The sequence below is a fragment of the Cryptomeria japonica genome, chromosome 8, assembly GCF_030272615.1.
Source record: "Cryptomeria japonica chromosome 8, Sugi_1.0, whole genome shotgun sequence".
Taxonomy (NCBI): domain Eukaryota; kingdom Viridiplantae; phylum Streptophyta; class Pinopsida; order Cupressales; family Cupressaceae; genus Cryptomeria; species Cryptomeria japonica.
The window spans coordinates 518,656,415-518,674,607 of NC_081412.1; positions in this window are offsets into that span (position 1 = coordinate 518,656,415).

The following is an 18,193-nucleotide window of genomic DNA, read 5'->3' on the forward strand; positions in this document are numbered from 1 at the left end:
ATCATGGTGCCCTCTACAAGCCCATTCCTAATAAACTATTCTAATGAGGGCGAAATGGAACAGAGAGAAAGAGGGAGAGGGAAGACAAGCAACAAATTTCTAGCTCTCCTCCATTCTCACTCTGTCTCTCCTGTTGGCATTCTACACTCTAGTGAGAAATGATGGTGTTGTCATTGATGGCAACCTACCGGCAACCTACAGGTAGCAACCCGACATTCATCTGGTAAATCACCGGTAGGCATCGGCACCGGTAGACACTTCACCGACAATGACAACAATGTATACCGGAACCCCAGCCAATAGGAATAAAGTTTTGTTTATTGTATTTAATTATAAATATCTTTTGTAAAGCCAACATGGCATATTGTAATAAGAGTCATATATGTATGAGATCTTGTAAATCATTTTGAGATAGAAAATAGGATGGACACATGGTAGAGGTGATGAGTGAATATTAAGGTAGATTTTGTATAAAGTTTATGGTTATAGTATGAGCTTAAACCGGTACTAAACCTAGCATAGAAAATGTTGAATTGTAGCAGTACATTATATTGGATTTTCATAATCCATTTTGTGAGTTAGTGAGACTTCCATTTTGTGATTGATTAGTGAGTTCTAGGCAGTTGGCCTTCCTGCATGTGCAGGCCCCTCTTGTAAGTAATATTTATTCATTGGCCAGTGAGTGAATATTGACAAATCCCACCGAGGTTTTTCCCATACTGGGTTTCCTCGTTAAACATCTTGTGTTATGGTGTGTTTTCTATGTTGTCTTTACTGTTCCTATTTACTACATTAATTCTTGTTTACTGGTACACTATTTTGAAATGCAAAATACTTAATAAGGTTAAATATTTTGTTAACCGATTAGATACTGATTCACATCCCCCCCCCTCTCAGTATCTTTGGGACTATCATTAATCCTAACATCTCTAAAGGGTGTTTTCTCTTTTCCAAGCCAAAAAGAGGCCCTTTTCTCTTTTGACCTGCTTCAAACAATCCAAATGCCTAATTTTTGTTCTCCTCCCTAAATCCCCAATAGGATAAATTTGTGCAAATGGCATCAACAACTGATGTGCATTCACAAGTTTTAGGGCTAATGCCAAATTCGTGGCCCATACACCTCTAAAAGTATTCCTTCCCAAGCTCTCTAACTGCAAACCCACCATAGGAAAACCCAAAAATCCCACTTCCAAACATGGCCTATCTTAATGCCAAAACCAACCCTACTTATCACATTACATAAACTCAAAACCCTTAAGATATTCAAAACATAGTCACATATATTCACATATATTCAAAAAATAGTCACAAAACGTAGTCACATATATTCAAAAAATGTTTTACAAATCATCTCATGGGCTTTTATACAAAATTTGGCATTTAAATATGTGTGAATCAACCCATCACCATTTAAATATACAAAATTTGTTATCTAAATATGTACAAATCTACTCATGGCCATTAAATATATAAAATTATGCCCCTAAATATGTACAAATCAGGTCATGGGCATTTATATATACAAAAAATGAATACAAAACAATTTGTTGATGATATATACAAAATTCTCAAAATCATTCTACCCTAACCATAGAATCAATCAAGTGAGCCTTTTGGATCGGCTGTAGTCTGTGTTGTGTCAAGTATTGCCTCGTGGTTAAATTCATGAACTTTCTGTAAAATCTTGTTATGAGGTCTACCACGATACTTAATCAAATGAATATTTGTTGCAACAACAAGGTTGGAGAAATGACGAATATGTCTGTGTGTTTCAAAGTCCTCGAACAACCAAATATCAAAATTATTGATAGGGTATCTCCTAAGCCATGTGCCTGTCATGACAATAGACCCTACTGGATACTCAATACCCTCTCCATCAATGATTGTGGTTGTCAATTTTCTCTTAGGCTCAATACGACACAAAAAGTAATCTATTCCTTCTTCATTGTTCTCTTCTGCAACAATTGTGTACACATGACCTGCATATTATAGAATGATAATTAATACCAGAAATAATGTTTGATGTAACAAAATGAGACAAAAAAATTTCTTGCAATAAAATTTACCCAAAAAATCACCTGGCTCCACTAGGTCGGATACGTGATCAAAATCAACTGATGCTTCCATTTGGTTCTATTGGCATCACTGATATTGAGTAAACTAGTTAATCTAGTAAACCGGTATATTAGATGAGATTTCTCATTGATGACTAACACTGATAGGTGGAGTGGTATAACTCAGTAGCAAAGGTGATGTCTTGCAAACAACATCAATGCAGCATCAGAGATAGATGATCAAGGTTCAATCGGCTCAAGGGAAGACATACTAAGATAACCAGTCTGTCATTCAAGAAGATCGGTGTTAAGGTTAGATCTTGAAGTTGGCTATTCTGATGATGATGAAGTCATAGAAGGTGACTTGGGCAAGAAGGCTTGAGGTCCTATGCAAATTGGAACCTCATTGGCAAACAAGAAAAGAGGCTTGATGGAAGTACTGCACCGGTATCAGAGGATGAACTGATAGTGGAGAACGCAGTGGTATACCAGTAGACTGGTGAAGTAGAAGAAATATAGGTGGTCACCATAAATCTCATAGCAGTGATCGGTTACACAGTTGTGATGGAAAAATGTGAGTTGGTGAGTTTGTGTCAACGCCAAACTAAAGGTTGGTGAAGTCAACCGCAGTCATCATACAGTTAAGCCATGATTACTTATGGATTTTTTGGTTCGCATTTAAAAGATTGAACTCGACCTAGAAGTCGCTATTTTGGGGGGATGAAGTGGCAGATTTGGATGTGTAGTCGGCGGAATTGTTGTAGGGTGCGCAGAGAAAGAGCGAGAAGATTTGAATTTGAAATCTACCAAGATCTGTGATTGCATTGATTAAGGAAACACCTAAAGGTGACGACAGAGAGTGTATAAAGTGTTTTGAGTTCATACAGAACATTGTGATCAAAAGATTTGCAAAGTGCAAATCCTATGAGAGGCGATCCAAAGTGAAGAGTGAAGAGTGAGGAAGTTCTAAATGATTTAGTAGAATAGAGTGTGTGTGAAGTAGACCGGCAGAGTGCAGAGCCGAGGCTATGAGAAGAGGACTGGTGTAGTGCAGAGCAGTCACAACCGATGCAGATAGAGAATGAATTTCATTGTGATCTGATCAAGCTATCAATAGCTATTCTAGCAGATCAAATTCCTGTTGCTTTCTAACCATTGCAACTCAAAATCCCTTAACCGGGTGATACATTAACTGATGATCCTAAGTCCTTCAACAAGGATACCTCTAACAGGGCTTAAATAAAATCCCTTAATCGGGTGGCACCTAATAGTGTCTTTGTAATCTCCTAATAGGGATGGCTCCTCACCGGATGTACTCTAGAATAGTGCAAATTTTGTGAGTCTCTATTTACACCGTGGTTTTATCCCATTTGGGTTTCCACGAGATAAATCTTGGTTTTATTGTGTATCTTTCCATGCATGCATGTTCTCCTACAATAACTGTTTGTATTGGTGAATATTAAGTTAGTGCAGACTTGAGTAAAAAGGTTTTAATTTTGTAAAACTAGTAAAGTGTTGATTCACCCCTCCCCTCTCAGCACCAGTTGGGAATAACAATTGGTATCAGAGATTTGGTCCTTAGCTTTAGTAGAGCTTAACAAATTAAGAAAAGATCCAAGATGATGCGAAAGGAGGGTCCTAAGTTCTCTAAGGAGAATTACACTTTATGGTGTGGTAGAATGAAGCTCTACCTAAGAACCCTAGGAGACCAATACTAGAATCATGTAAGCATAGAGTACAATGAACCTACAAGGGTTCTCATTGTAGATTAGATCAAAGAAAGGCAAGACAACACTGCAACTATGGATCTGATTGCCAGCACTCTATCTGATAATGAGTATGCTAAGGTTCAAGATTTGAAAAACAACCTATGAAATGTGGAATAAGATGAAGACTGTTTATGGAGGAGATCCTCATGTTCAAAAGGCTAAGGTGGACAACTTGAGAGGCAAATTTGATGAGATGAGGATGCAAGAATGAGAAAATATAGAAAAATATATAAAAAGAATAAAGGATGTAGTAAATTCCAACACAAGTGCTGGAGAAAAACTTGAAGAAGATGACATGGTTAGCAAAATCTTGAGAACCTTGCTACCACAATATGCCATAAGATTTTCTACAATTTAGGAACTCGGATCCTTGGGAACAGTTAGTGTTTCACTTGACTCACTGATCGGTAAGTTGACTACCTTTGAACTGAGAAACTATGGTAACAGTGTACCAAAGATTGATGTTGCCTTCAAAGCTTCCATGATACCTACACAAACAAGGAGAAGAAAAGAATTTGGAAACAGTTCTACTAAAAGAACTAGTCATTCTCATGAATGTGACAACCTATTATCTAAAGAAAATGAACAAGATGAGATTGAAGCTCTGTTAGCAAGAAGGTTGCCAAGAGGAAAAGGAAATTATAAAGGTAAACTTCCCTTGAAGTGTTTTTCTTGCAATAGAATAGTCATATTGCATTGAAATGTCTTGATAATGATAGGAAGGATAATTTTAGAATCTTTAAAGACAAGAGCAAGAAGGAGTGCTATCTTGTAGAAGAAAGAGTTACCGATGAAGAATCAGAAGGATCTGATGGAGATGGAATTGTATTTGTAGTGGTAAAGGAAGATAACACAAAGGAAAGTGATATGGCACTGATCTCTAGTTCAAACTAGTGTGGAGACTGGGTAATTGATAGTGGTTGCACTCACCACATGACCGGTGACAGAAACAAATTCCTCACCATGGAGGATTGTAATGGAGGAATGGTGAGATTTGACAATGATGCTCCTTGTGTAGTAAAAGGTAAGGGATCTATAGCCCTAAATGATAAAATAAATTGTGAAGATGTTTATTGGGTAGAAGGGCTAAAATATAGTCTATTAAAAGTTGCACAACTTAACAATAAGGGTTATCGATTAGAATTCAATAAAGGAATATGGAAAATAAATTATAAATTAGGAAGTCTGATTGCTACTGGTAAACAATCTAGAGGTAATATGGTTCACCTAGACACCACTGTAGGTAGTTGTCTAATGGAAAAGGTAGAAGATGGTTGGCTATGGCACAAAAGACTGTGTCATGTTAACTTTGATAGCATAGAAAAAGTTAGTAAAATGAAGTCTGTCAGAGGTATGCCTGATATTATAAAACCTAAAAATGCCATGTGCAAAGAATGCCAACTAGGAAAGTTGAATGGGTCTAGTTTCAGCAGCAAATCTTATTCATCTAAGAATGTGATGGACTTAGTTCATATAGACTTGTGTGGTCCTATGAGGATCAAGAGTTTCTATGGGGAACGGTATTTCATGTTGTTTGTAGATGATTTCTCAAGAATGATGTGGGTTGTGTTCTTGAAAGAAAAATCTGAAGCCTTTCACATGTTTAAGGTCTTCAAGGATCGAGTGGAGAGAGGAACTGGTAAGAGTCTGAAATGTTTAAGAACAGATAGAGGAGGAGAGTTCAACTCTCAAGAGTTCATGAATTATTATGTAGAAGAGGGGATTATGAGACAGATGTCTGCACCCAGAACACCTCAGCAGAATGGGGTTGCTGAAAGAAGGAACAAAACTCCGATTGATTGTGCAAGAACTCTGATGATACAAAAGGATATCTACATATCTTCTGGAGAGAAGAAGTAAGCACTGTTGTGTATACCTTGAATCAGATATAGGTGAAGAAAGGGACAAATAAAACACCCTATGAATTATGGTGTGGATACTCACCCAATGTGAGATATTTCAAAGTATTTGGAAGTAGGTACTATATCAAAAGGGATGAGTACTCTGGAAAGTTTGATCCCAAGAGTGATGAAGGAACCTTATTAGGTTACTCCACAAAGAGTAAATCATATGAATGTTTGAACAAAAGGACTGGTAAGGTTTTGGAGAGTGCCAAAGTCAGAGTGGATGAGTTCTCTGAGAAAAAATGAATAGGAGAAAAAGAGTGAACTAGAGGATTATCAAGGATTTGAGTACATTGCACCAGTCAAACCTACTGAAGAGAATCCTATTGTGGTGGAAAATGAGGAAGCATGTGAAGTAGAACCTGCACAACCGGTAGAAGAAGCTCCAAGAAACAAACCAGTACTAGCAAGGTATGTTAGAAACAATCACTCTGCTAACAATATCATTGGTGACAAAGATGATGGAGTTTTGACTAGAAAAAGAGCAAGAGAGAATACCCATCTGCTCTCCAAAATTGAGCCCAAAACAACAAAGGAGTTTCTAAAAGATGAAGACTGGATTAAAGCCATGGAGGAAGAGCTGGAGCAGATTGAGAAAAATGAAAATTGGACTCTTGTGACCAGACCAGAGAACAAAAATGTGATAGGCACCAAATGGGTGTTTAGAAACAAAATGGATGAAACCGGTCAAGTAGTAAGAAACAAAGCAAGTTTATTCTACATACCCACAAGAAGAAGGTTTGGATTATGGAGAGACCTTTGCACTAGTAGTGGCTAGATTGGAAGGGGTTAGAATCCTGCTTGCTTATGCTTCTTACAAGAAGTTCAAAGTTTACCAAATGGATTTCAAATCGACATTCTTGAATGGTGTTTTAGAGGAAGAAGTGTACATAGAGAAACCAGAAGGGTTTATATCAAAAGATAGAAGAGATATGGTATACAAGCCGAAGAAGGCTCTGTATGAGCTAAAACAAGCACCAAGAGCTTGGTATGAGAGGATAAACTCATATCTCTTAAGCATAGGGTTCATAAGAACCAGTGACAACATCAACTTGTATTTGAAAACTGAAGAAAAGGAAAAGCATCTGATTGCAAAGATTTTGGTAGATGACATCATCTTTGGGGGAGATGATCAAAGGTTTTGTAGATGAAATGAAGCAAGAATTTGAAATGTCCATGATCGGTGAAATAAAATTCTTTATTGGTCTACAAGTATCTCAGCTAAAGAATGGTATATTCATTAGCCAGACCAAGTACATAAGGGAAATCTTGAAAACTTTTGGAATGGAAGATTCCAAACCTGTTGGAACTCCAATGGTTATAGGTTGCAAGCTCTCCAAAAATGATGAGGCTAATGAAGTGAATGAGACACTTTATCAATCCATAATCGATAAGTTGCAGTATGTAGTACACAGTAGACCGGATATAGCATAAGCAATTGGCTTGGTTGCTAGATTTTTTGTAAATCCAAAAGAGACTCATATGGTGGCGGTTAAGAGAATATTTAGATAACTTAAGGGGATTGATGAGTATGGTCTCTTGTATCCACATAAGGGAGATTTCAACTTAAGTGTCTTCACCGATGTAGATTGGGCAAGGAACATTGATGATGTAAAGAGCACTAGGGTAGGTGCATTCTTTCTTGGAGATAGGATTGTGTCATGGACAAGCAAGAAACAAAATTGCATCTCTCAATCCACAGCTGAGGCAGAGTATGTGGCTGCTGCAATCAGTTGTACACAGGTAGTATGGATCAAGAAATTATTGGAAGGTACCTAAGAAAAGGTGACTGAACCTGTGGTGATTCACTATGACAACACCAGTGCTATCAACATATCCAAGAATTCAGTGATGTATTCCAAGACAAAGGATATAGATATCAAATACCACTACCTTAGGGAACAGGTTCAAGACAAGGAAGTAAGGTTGGAGTATATACCAACAAAAGAACAAGTGGCAGATATCTTCACCAAGCCACTACAGAAGGACACCTTTGAATATCTCAGAGGTAAGATAGGGGTAATTCCCCTGCATACTCTAAGGTGAGTAAATATCAGAACAACATCAATCCGGTAAGATTTTCTTGAAAAATCTATGTATTTGGATTGATGATTATGGACTACTCCTATTAGGGGGAGCAATTAGTGCAGTTTGTGAAATAGGGTGTCTAGACTACACCTTTGGCATTGTTGTCAAAGGGGGATATTATTATAATGTTTGATTATTGTTGAGTAGTGGGAAGATTGTGTATAGTAGTGTTGAACAATAGATTGTTGAAGGTGCTGCAGTGTTGAGCAGAGCATTGCTAGAAGTGGTTAAGAGTATTGCTAGTGTTAGGGGGAGATACTCATTACTCAGAGAAAAAGTAAACCGATACAGAAATAAAGAAAGAAATGAAGAAAGTACATGGAGTAACTGATAAGACAGATTTTGAAGTGTTGCCATCAATGCCAAAGGGGGAGATTGTTGGCATCATTAATATTGAGTAAACCGGTTAATCCAGTGAACCGGTATATTAGTTGAGATTTATCATTGATGACTAACACTAATAGATGGAGTGGTGTATCTTAGTAGCAAAGGTGATGGCTTGCAAACAAACTAGAAGCAACTTCAAAGATAGATGATCAAGGTTCAATCGTCTCAAGGGAAGACAGACTAAGCTAACCGGTCTGCCATTCAAGAAGATTGGTGTTAAGCTCAGATCTTCAAGTTGGCTATTCTGATGATGATGATGAAGTCACAAAAGGTGACTTAGGAAAGAAGGCTTGAGGTCCTATGCAAAATGAAACCTCATTGGAAAACAAGAAAAGAGGCTTGATGTAAGTACTGCAAATCGGTATCAGAGGATGAATTGGTAGTGGAGAATGCAACGGTATATCGGTAGACCGGTGAAGTAGAAGGAAGATAGGTGGTCACTATAAATCTCAGAGCGGTGATCGGTTACACAATTGTGATGGAAAAAGGTGAGTTGGCAAGTTTGTGTCAATGCCAAACTAAAGGTTGGTGAATTCAACCTCAGTCATGATGCAGTTAAGCCATGATTACTTGCGGATTTTCTGGTTCGCATTTAAAAGACTGAACTCGACCCAAAAGTCACTATTTTGGGGGGATGCAGAGGTATATTTGGATGAGTAGTTGGTGGAATTGTTGCAGGGCTTGCAAAGAAAGAGTGGGAAGATTTGAATTTGAAATCTACCGAGATCTGTGATTGCATTGATTAAGGAAACAGCTGAAGGTGACGATAGAGAGTGTATAAAGTGTTTTGAGTTCATACAAAACATTTTGATCAAAATTTTTGCAAAGTGCAAATCCTAGGAGAGGTGATCCAAAGTGCAGAGTGAAGAGTGAGGAAGTGCTAAATGATTTAGCAGAATAGAGTGTGTGTGAAGTAGATCAACAAAGTGTAGAGCCGAGGGTATGAGCAGAGGACCGGTGTAGTGCAGAGCAATCAAAACAGATGCAAATAGAGTATGAATTTTATTGTGATCTGATCAAGCTATCAGTTTGAGCATATCAACTTCCTATTGCTTTCTAACCATTGCAACTCAAAATCCCTTAATTGGGTGGACTTTAATAGGTCCCTATGTAAAATCCCTTAAGCAGGTGACATCTTAATTGATGATCCTAATTCCTTCAACAAGGCTACCTCTAACAAGGTAAAGGCTCTAACAGGCCTTAAATAAAATCCCTTAACCAGGTGGCACCTAACATTTCTTTGTAATCTTCTAACAGGGATGGCTCCTCATCGGATGTACTCCAGAAGAGTAAAAATTTGGTGAGTTTCTACTCACACCATTGTTTTCTCCCATTTGGGTTTCCACGAGATAGATCTTGGTGTTATTGTGCATATTCTCATGCATGCATGTTCTCCTGCAATAACTGTTTGTATTGATGAATATTAAGTTAGTGCAGACTTGAGTAAAAAGGTTTTAATTTTGTAAAACCAGTAAAGTTTCAATTCACCCCTCCCCTCTCAACATCGGTTGGGACTAACAGGTTCAACTGTAGTGCTCTGGGAATTTGATAGGTATCATGGGAAGCAACGGTCTACAAGACCATTTGTCAACCCACTCTTTTGATTCACATTCTTCCTACAAAAAATACATACATGAAGAGGAAAAATATACAATCTATCTAGTTTAAATTACTTGTGAACTTGCATTCGAACTTTGAAATGATTGCATGTCACTGGATCTTGTAACTATACAACAATCTTGATAGTTTTCAATGTCAGATTCAATGATCAACCAAAAATATCTATGAACCATTGACGTACCTACATTACCTGGTCCCATTGTAGAGTTACATCATCGCACAATTGTTGTTGCATCCACCAACTCATCACCACCTTTGTACTTCAATTCTTCTCTATCTAGAGCTCTTTTTACACATGCTCATGCACCGTCGTGCTCTCCCTTTCTATGTCCAGCTTCAGTGAAATTCCAAAAATATTGTACACCGCTTGTCACTTGCATCCTACTCAACCAATAAAACATCCTTGCATTTTTGAATTGCGAGGTACAATTATCTGACCATATTATGTGTTGCTTGTATCGTATGTTCCTTTCTTTTAAACTATCATAGAAAAATTTAAAGCATCCTTGCAAAAACTCTGACAAATGTGTACAATCATCACTTATGTAGAAGTGATACTCTCTTACAACCTTTCTATCCTCCTCTATGCTATCATATGCATGCATGAATGATATGTGTACAAAAATAGAAACTTGTGTAGAAAGGTAATACATAGATTGCAATTCATTTTGAGGTTGTAGTGTATAATTTTCAACAAAATAAACTATAGAGACAATGGTACCAAGAGGAAATGTGTCCTTGCATAACTTGAATTTCTCATCTAACCATGGAGCTCTATGTGTATGCATTCTGTACCCATAAACTAGTTTCTCTTTAAATGTTCTCATAAAGTCAGCTACACATATATCATTTTTCACTAACTCACATCTCTTTAATTCTTTTCTATCTTTAACCCCATCTATCATTGTCTTGTACTTTCCAAAAGATACTAGTGCCTTACCAATTTCATGTGTGGTATCCAAATGTAGACATCTTGGAAAATGTTGCAAACCACCACATGTAGCACAAGAAAATTTCAAAGACATCACCTTATAATAAATGTAAACATCATCTCTGTTACATAACACACTTAAAGTAAATTCTCTTGGTGAATTAGGAGGTGGTTGTATATTGAATTCCTGCAAAACATTGTTAGTGTGCAAAGTACAACATATATGCCGATAAATATCATAGTGCATGGAAAATTCAATATGCATCCTACAACAACACGTGGTGCATTCATGATTAATCTTATCATAAAAAGGTTTTGTCATTTCAAAATATCTTTGACTAATTCTTATTTGAGGAAACTTTTGAAGGAATCTTTCATAGAATTTTGTTTGAGTCATATCCAAATAGAGTTTGGCATGTGGCTCATGATTTCTAGATCCAATTCGCATTCTAACATCTCTTTAGTTAGGCGAAACCCTTGTGTTGTCGTGCCAAAAAGTTTCAATTAATGTTCTTAGTGCATCAACAACAACCTTGTCTTTGCGTGGTAGTCTACCTGAGAATGCCCAAAGAGAATTATTGTTAGGATCCTTTATTTTCTCCCGCCTATCTAATGCTTTACGTAATGTTGTTCTACTTATGTTTAATGACTTACTTGTTTTTCTTATCAAACTTTTTTTTTTCTTGCTCATTATGGTTGCTGTAATAACATGTCGAGTAACATTAGAATCTTTAGTATGTGATTTTGAACCAATAGCTTGATATACATCAAATAGATTTCTCATAGTAGTTCTTTCGCTATTACTTTCAGATGATCTTAGGCCTAGAATTTTCATTGACTCTCTAAAATTCAATTTTTTAATCATTTCAACAATTAATTGGCATCTTGCAGTTTAATTTAAGTTTTCAAAATAGTTTTGCCATATTATTTTAACCATTCTCCTACAAGTTCATTCATTCATTTTATTGGGCATTAGCTTCAAAATATTCTCATCGATGTCAATTAGATACTTTGGTTTCCTACAAATAATTCTAGGAGGTGTTAACATCGGTGCATTGCGTGTATTTGGTACATTCATCGTATCAAATAGAGCCGGTGTATGTTTATCATTGTGTACATTAGGTACATTCATTGCATTAGGTTCATACACTAAATCAAATGTTATTGGTTCATCTTCATCATTTGTTTGATTATTCATTGTAATCTCTTCTTTAATTGCATTATGTTTGTTTGGTAAATTGAATTGAGATGTTGAGGATGACGTACCTTCTTATCCTATTGTTCTTATGTCATGTAATTTTTTCATACACTGCCTTTGTCTTTCCTTTTCAATCTCTCATTGTTCCACCATTCCTCACTTGTTCATTCCCATCGTTAATACCAGTTGTCCTAAATAGAATCATTTTACATATATATGTAAACAAAAGTTATTAAACAATCAAATAACCATAAAATTGAGCATTATCATTATTTTCTTAAATCAAAACTATTAAACAATCACAATAACACTGACCAAACTAATAAGAACAACAATTCAATCATTTAAAGTCACGCAAAAAAAAAATTTCACTTACTTCTACATATAAAACTATCATAGAAGCATAGTAATGGTTGTAGTGGGGCCTTCAAAGACCTCCAAAACTTCTTTTGAGGTCGTTGAGGTTGTTGGGAAACTAAAAGTATGTCCAAGAATTGTGTACGCGCTATGTTCAGTAACCCCGTGCGTGCTTTTATTACCTAAAATTCTCGGTAGGATAATGTCCATATTCCCAATACCCTGTACGTGTTACTTGCAGTAAAGAAAATGTGAAGGAAAAGGGAGGGAGAGAGGGAGGGAGATGGAGAAGGAGGGAGAGAGAGGGAGAGGGAGAGGGATAGAGAGAGAGAGAGGGAGAGAGAGAGAGATAGATAGATAGATAGATAGAGAGAGAGAGAGAGAGAGAGAGAGAGAGAGAGAGGGAGATAGAGGGAGAGGGAGAGAGAGAGGGGTAGGAGAGAGGATGGAGAGGGAGAGGGATGGAGAGGGAGAGAAAGGGGGAGAGGGATGGAGAGAGAGAGAGAGAGAGAGAGAGAGAGAGAGAGAGAGAGAGAGAGAGAGAGAGAGAGAGAGGGAGATGGGGGAGGAAGGGAGTGAGGGAGGGAGGGAGGGAGAGGAATAAAAAATGGAGGGAGGGAGATGGGGGAGGAAGGGAGTGAGAGAGGGAGGGAGATGGGGGAGAGGAAGAGATGTCACATGATGTTGTTAAGAGTCATGTGGGGTCCTAATTGAGCCACGGATGTGTTACAACACCATATGACCCCTTAAGATAATATACATGGCCTAAAGAGGTCATATGGCATCATTGGGGGTCATGTAGGGTCATAATGGGGTCGCACATGTGTTAGAACATCATATGAGCGCTTAGGACATCATATGGTCTTAATGGGTCATATGTGTGCTAAGGGACCTTACATGATGTCATTAGGTGTTATGTGGGGTCCAGAGAGAGAGAGAGAGAGAGAGAGAGAGAGAGAGAGAGAGAGAGAGAGAGAGAGAGAGAGAGAGAGAGAGAGGAATAGAATGTACAATAAGATATCAAAAGAAAATATATATCAATATACATGTACATGTAAATACGCATATACATATAATACAGATAAAATATCAAAAGATAATACACATACATACATATTATATATATTATACATGTATATATTATAAACATACATATATGTATACACACGTCATACACATATTATATACATATACATACATGTGTGTGTGTGTGTATATATATATATATATATATATATACACACACACATTTTAAACATACAAATTAATATCTTTATGTTATAGTATCATAGGCAGAACTACGTACGTGGTACTTTCTCCTTACAACCGCGTATGCACCACTTATTAAAAAAAAACCCATACGCAGTTCTTATTCAAAAGAAATCACGTACGTGCTCTTGTCTATTTAGGCTTCTGAATAGGCTTGGATGACAAAGTTGCAGTTTGGAAGTTTGATTTCCCTCCATTTCTCTCCTTTTTGATGTGTTTAGTTTTATAAACTTGGTTTCTCAACTTTGTCATCATTAGGTTTACACTTCATCAAGTGGGTATTTCTAAAAATGCCACGATATTTTCACCCATCTTTTGAGCTTTCTAACCATATAATTATTTTTAAATTTGAACAACAATAACATATTATTATTGAATTTCTTTTACCAGTGTCTCCATAGTTCTCAGAGACATACGTGTACCATTTTTTTAATAACTTTTGATCTACTTATCTAAATTTAAAAAACTTTATATATTATTGTAGTCCACTTGATTCTTTACAATTTAAAAAAAAATGCATTTTTGATTATTTTGGTGCAAGTTATGCTTCGTGCACAAAGAGGTACCTAATTTTTAGGATGTGCTCGATTGGAAAAATCATTAAAAAAAAATACTCAACAAAAAATTACAAAAAAAATACACAACTTCTAGTTCTCATTCTTACCTATCTTTCTGCCAAAGGATTTGTCAAAATACTAAATTTAACTATGACTTTTTTATGTGCACGTCAGACACTATGTTATGTTTTTCAGAAAAAATCAGGGTCTATTTTTCATATGTGAAGTATTTGACTCCCTTAATCTTATTGAATTTTGAAAAAAAATAGAAGTTTGGAAAATAGATTTAGAGTACTACAATCTTTGTTCTTTGAGTATCTTCATATCTTGAGTGGATGGCTCTCAACTTTCTCCTCCAAGTTCAGGTTTACCTGATTTTAGAAAAAAAATGTCCACTTATACCCCCCTTTTTGCACACCATCTTGGTGCACTTACCCAGAGAGAAGACATAATTTACGTGGGAAAACCCTTATGGGTAAAAAACCCACCACCAAATCTAATCTCTTGTATTACAATAAAATGTTTATCACATACAAGGTACAAATTGCTCTCAGGTGTATATTACACATTCTCTATTCTGACAACATTTAACCTACTGATAGAATATGACCCACACACCACACAGGAAACAAACACAATGTTATGCAATTTGGAATCCAACATAGACCAGCCACTCATCAAACTCCAATCGTTGGCCTCAACATGTGACCATTTGAAATCAGTCTTTACCAACTTCTGGTCTGCAAGGCAATCACATCTTTGACCTCAATTATAGACATTTCTGCAACAAGTCTTCCAGTTGTTTCACACTCTCTGCAACCATTTGTTTATATGATTATACCTCTGCTCCAAGAACAGTTCTTTTCAGTTTCTTTTTACTGACTTCAACCGTCGAACTTCAAACTATCAAATAACACACAAAGTATTCTTCACCAAATCCTTTGAGTCATTCCAGCATGAACCTATCAACAACAGACAAATCAATAGGTCAACATGAGTTCTTTGTGGTCCCACCCAAACTTCAAAGACTATCGATAACTATTCTCATTCAAACTAATCTTCGGCTTCCAACTCTGTATGAGTCAGCTATGGTCCCGCCAAGACTTATCGACAAGAGTCTCTTTGATACCCTATAGAGTGGCGATGAGATCTTGTCTCCCTGCTTCCTTGTTACCCTGCAGGTTCTTCTACATGCCATTCCTTTAGCTGTGGGGTGATGAGGAAGACTATGTCCCCTTCCCCCGCTACCCCACATCTCTTATGACACTTTCTTTGTCGGGTTGCAAGGTGGCAGGGAAAACCAAGGTCTTCTTTCCTCCTTCTATCCCATGACTCTAGTTGCCTCAATCTTCTACATGCACAGGGTACAAAAAAAGGTAATTCATTTCTTCCCCCACTATCTCGCATGACTTTGGTTAAGAGTAGGAGCAAGATACCAAAATGAAATGAATTCTATTACTGTGTGTATAACATGAAAGTTATCTACTACCTTTTGGAGTTGGTTAATAACATGAACGTTATCCACACTGAACTACTCACTGCAAGAACAAAATGCCATATGACTAAGATTTAAACCAATGAGTTTGAGGCACCTATTCTCAACAGAAACAATTGTTGGTTTGTGAACTTTGTGTCATATTTCAGCTCTTGTTTATAGAATTAGGAATTAGTGAAAGTGATCTCATTTTGAAGACTTTGAGATCATATTGGTATTTTCAAGATTAAAGTTAGTTGAAATATAATAAGGTAGTATTTGTTGGCAATTGGAGGAATTGATTATGTGTTGCATTTATGTTTTGTCATTGATGGCAACACTGGCTATTTTGGTTGTTTATCGACTTCCATAAGGATCTGGTAGAGTGGTTGGTTTATGATATTGATCTGGTATGCTCTGGTATGCTTTGGCTTGTGGATTTGGTTTAGATCTGTCATTCATGCCATTCAAATGGGTATCACGATTAGTTGGTTTGGGAATTGATGACTCGGGAGCTATCACTTGTTCTAGTAAGCCTTTTGGTCACTGGTAAGGGTTCTACTGACAGAGTTTTGTTGAAGATCTTTTGATGCATGTGATAAGTGGTGTTGGGGCGGCTTCTAGATGGATTTCAAGATGTTGTTGGTTATTTTGTTCATGTTCCTATTGATTGGTGGTGTTGGATTTGGGTCCGTACCTACTGCTATCTTATTCGGCCAGGTTATGGATTAGTTTGTAACGTGTTGGTGGATGATCCTGATGCATTACCGGTTGGGTTTATTGATTGGATTATGTTGTTTTGGTCTCAGGCTGACTTGGTTTATCATTAGATTGCAGGTTTAAGTTATGAATTTATTGTATTATCTTTTAGGTGGTCGGCCTAATTGTTTAGGTTTTGGGTTGGTATAAATATGATGTAAGATCTCTCTGTAGATCATGGGGATTAATATGGTCATAGGTTATGGGATTATCTATGTGTGAATAAAGTTGTAATCATATGCAAAGGATTTGGTCGATCATAGGTGATCTAATTGGGTTTTTGAAAGAGGTTTAAGACCTCTGGTACTAAGCTTAACCAAAACTGTACTCAAGCATATGAGATGCTATTTTTGCAGTTCATTCTTCTTTTGGATTGTAGTTTGGATCTATTTTGTAATTAGTGAGGCTCTTTTTGTGATGAGCAGTGAGATATAGGTTGTCGGCCTTCCTGCATGTGCACGCCCCTCTTATTGTAATCACATACTTACTACAAAAGTATTATCTGACTGTGGGTAGGCTTCCCACCATGTTTTTTCCCTTTACCAGGTTTTCCACATACAAATCTTAGTGTTATCTTTTATGGATGGTTGGTAAATGTTTTGTGGTTTATATTTGTGCTTAACTGTTATATCTTCTATTTCGGTATTTGTTTTATGTATTCCGGTAATAAGGTTTTAATGCCTAAAGTTCTATAATCTGTTGACAACTGATTCACCCCACCCATCTTAGTTTTTCTCTGGTTATCTGAGTTGTCTAACAATTGGTATCAGAGCCTGGTCCTCTTTGCAGAAGCTTAACCGCTTGAGGAAGATCCTATGGCATCTAATAGTGCAAGTTCATCAAGTTCATCTGTTGTTGTTTTTCAAAGAGAAATTCCTAGGCTTAATGGAACAAATTATAGAGTATGTAAGATTTAGATGGAGATTCATCTGAGATGTCTTGGCAAGGAGATTTGGGAGATCACTGAGAATGTCTTTACACCTAATAATCTGGCATCTGGAAATACTCCTCCGATAGGCTTGGATAAGGAAATTGAAAATGATTATAGAGCTAGAGAAGCCCTTTTGTGTGCACTTTCTGATCAAAAAATTATGGGACTATTTGACAAATCAACTACGAAGACTATATGGAAAAAATTGGAGACTATAAATGAAGGTGACCCTACTATTAAAATTGCTAAACTTGATGGTTACCAGGTGAGATATGAGAACCTGAAGATGGAAGAAGATGAAAGGATTACTACTTTTATGGAGAGAGTTAATGAGAATGTCATGGGAATTTAGTGTTGTGGTGGATCTCTGAGCGGAGATGAAATAGTTTCTAAAGTATTGAGATATTTTCCACTGGCTTATAAGATGAAGACTACTACAATTAATGAGTTGAGAAATATGCCAAACACCTCTGTTAATAGGGATACCTTGGTTGGGAAGTTATCTACTTTTGAGCTTGAGGAATTTGGTCCTTTTGGAGTTGCAAAATCTGAACCTGCTTTTCATGCATCTACATCATCTACCTGCAAGAGTGATTGGAAAGCCTTATATGCTAAGGAAATAGAGGAAATGAAGAAAGAAGATGAAGAGTTTGAGCAACTTGAAGCCCTATTGCTAGAAAAGTACCTAAAGGTCCTGCAGAAAGTAAGTATTGAGGAAAATCACCTTTTAAATGTTTTGCATGTAATAAGATAGGTCATTTTGCATTTAGATATCCTGAAAGGAATTCAAGATTTGAGGAAAGAGTTAGAAGATCTTTTAGACCTAACCATGATTATCAAAACAAGAATAAGTACATGAGAAACAAAGACAAATCATGCTACTATTCTGATGAGG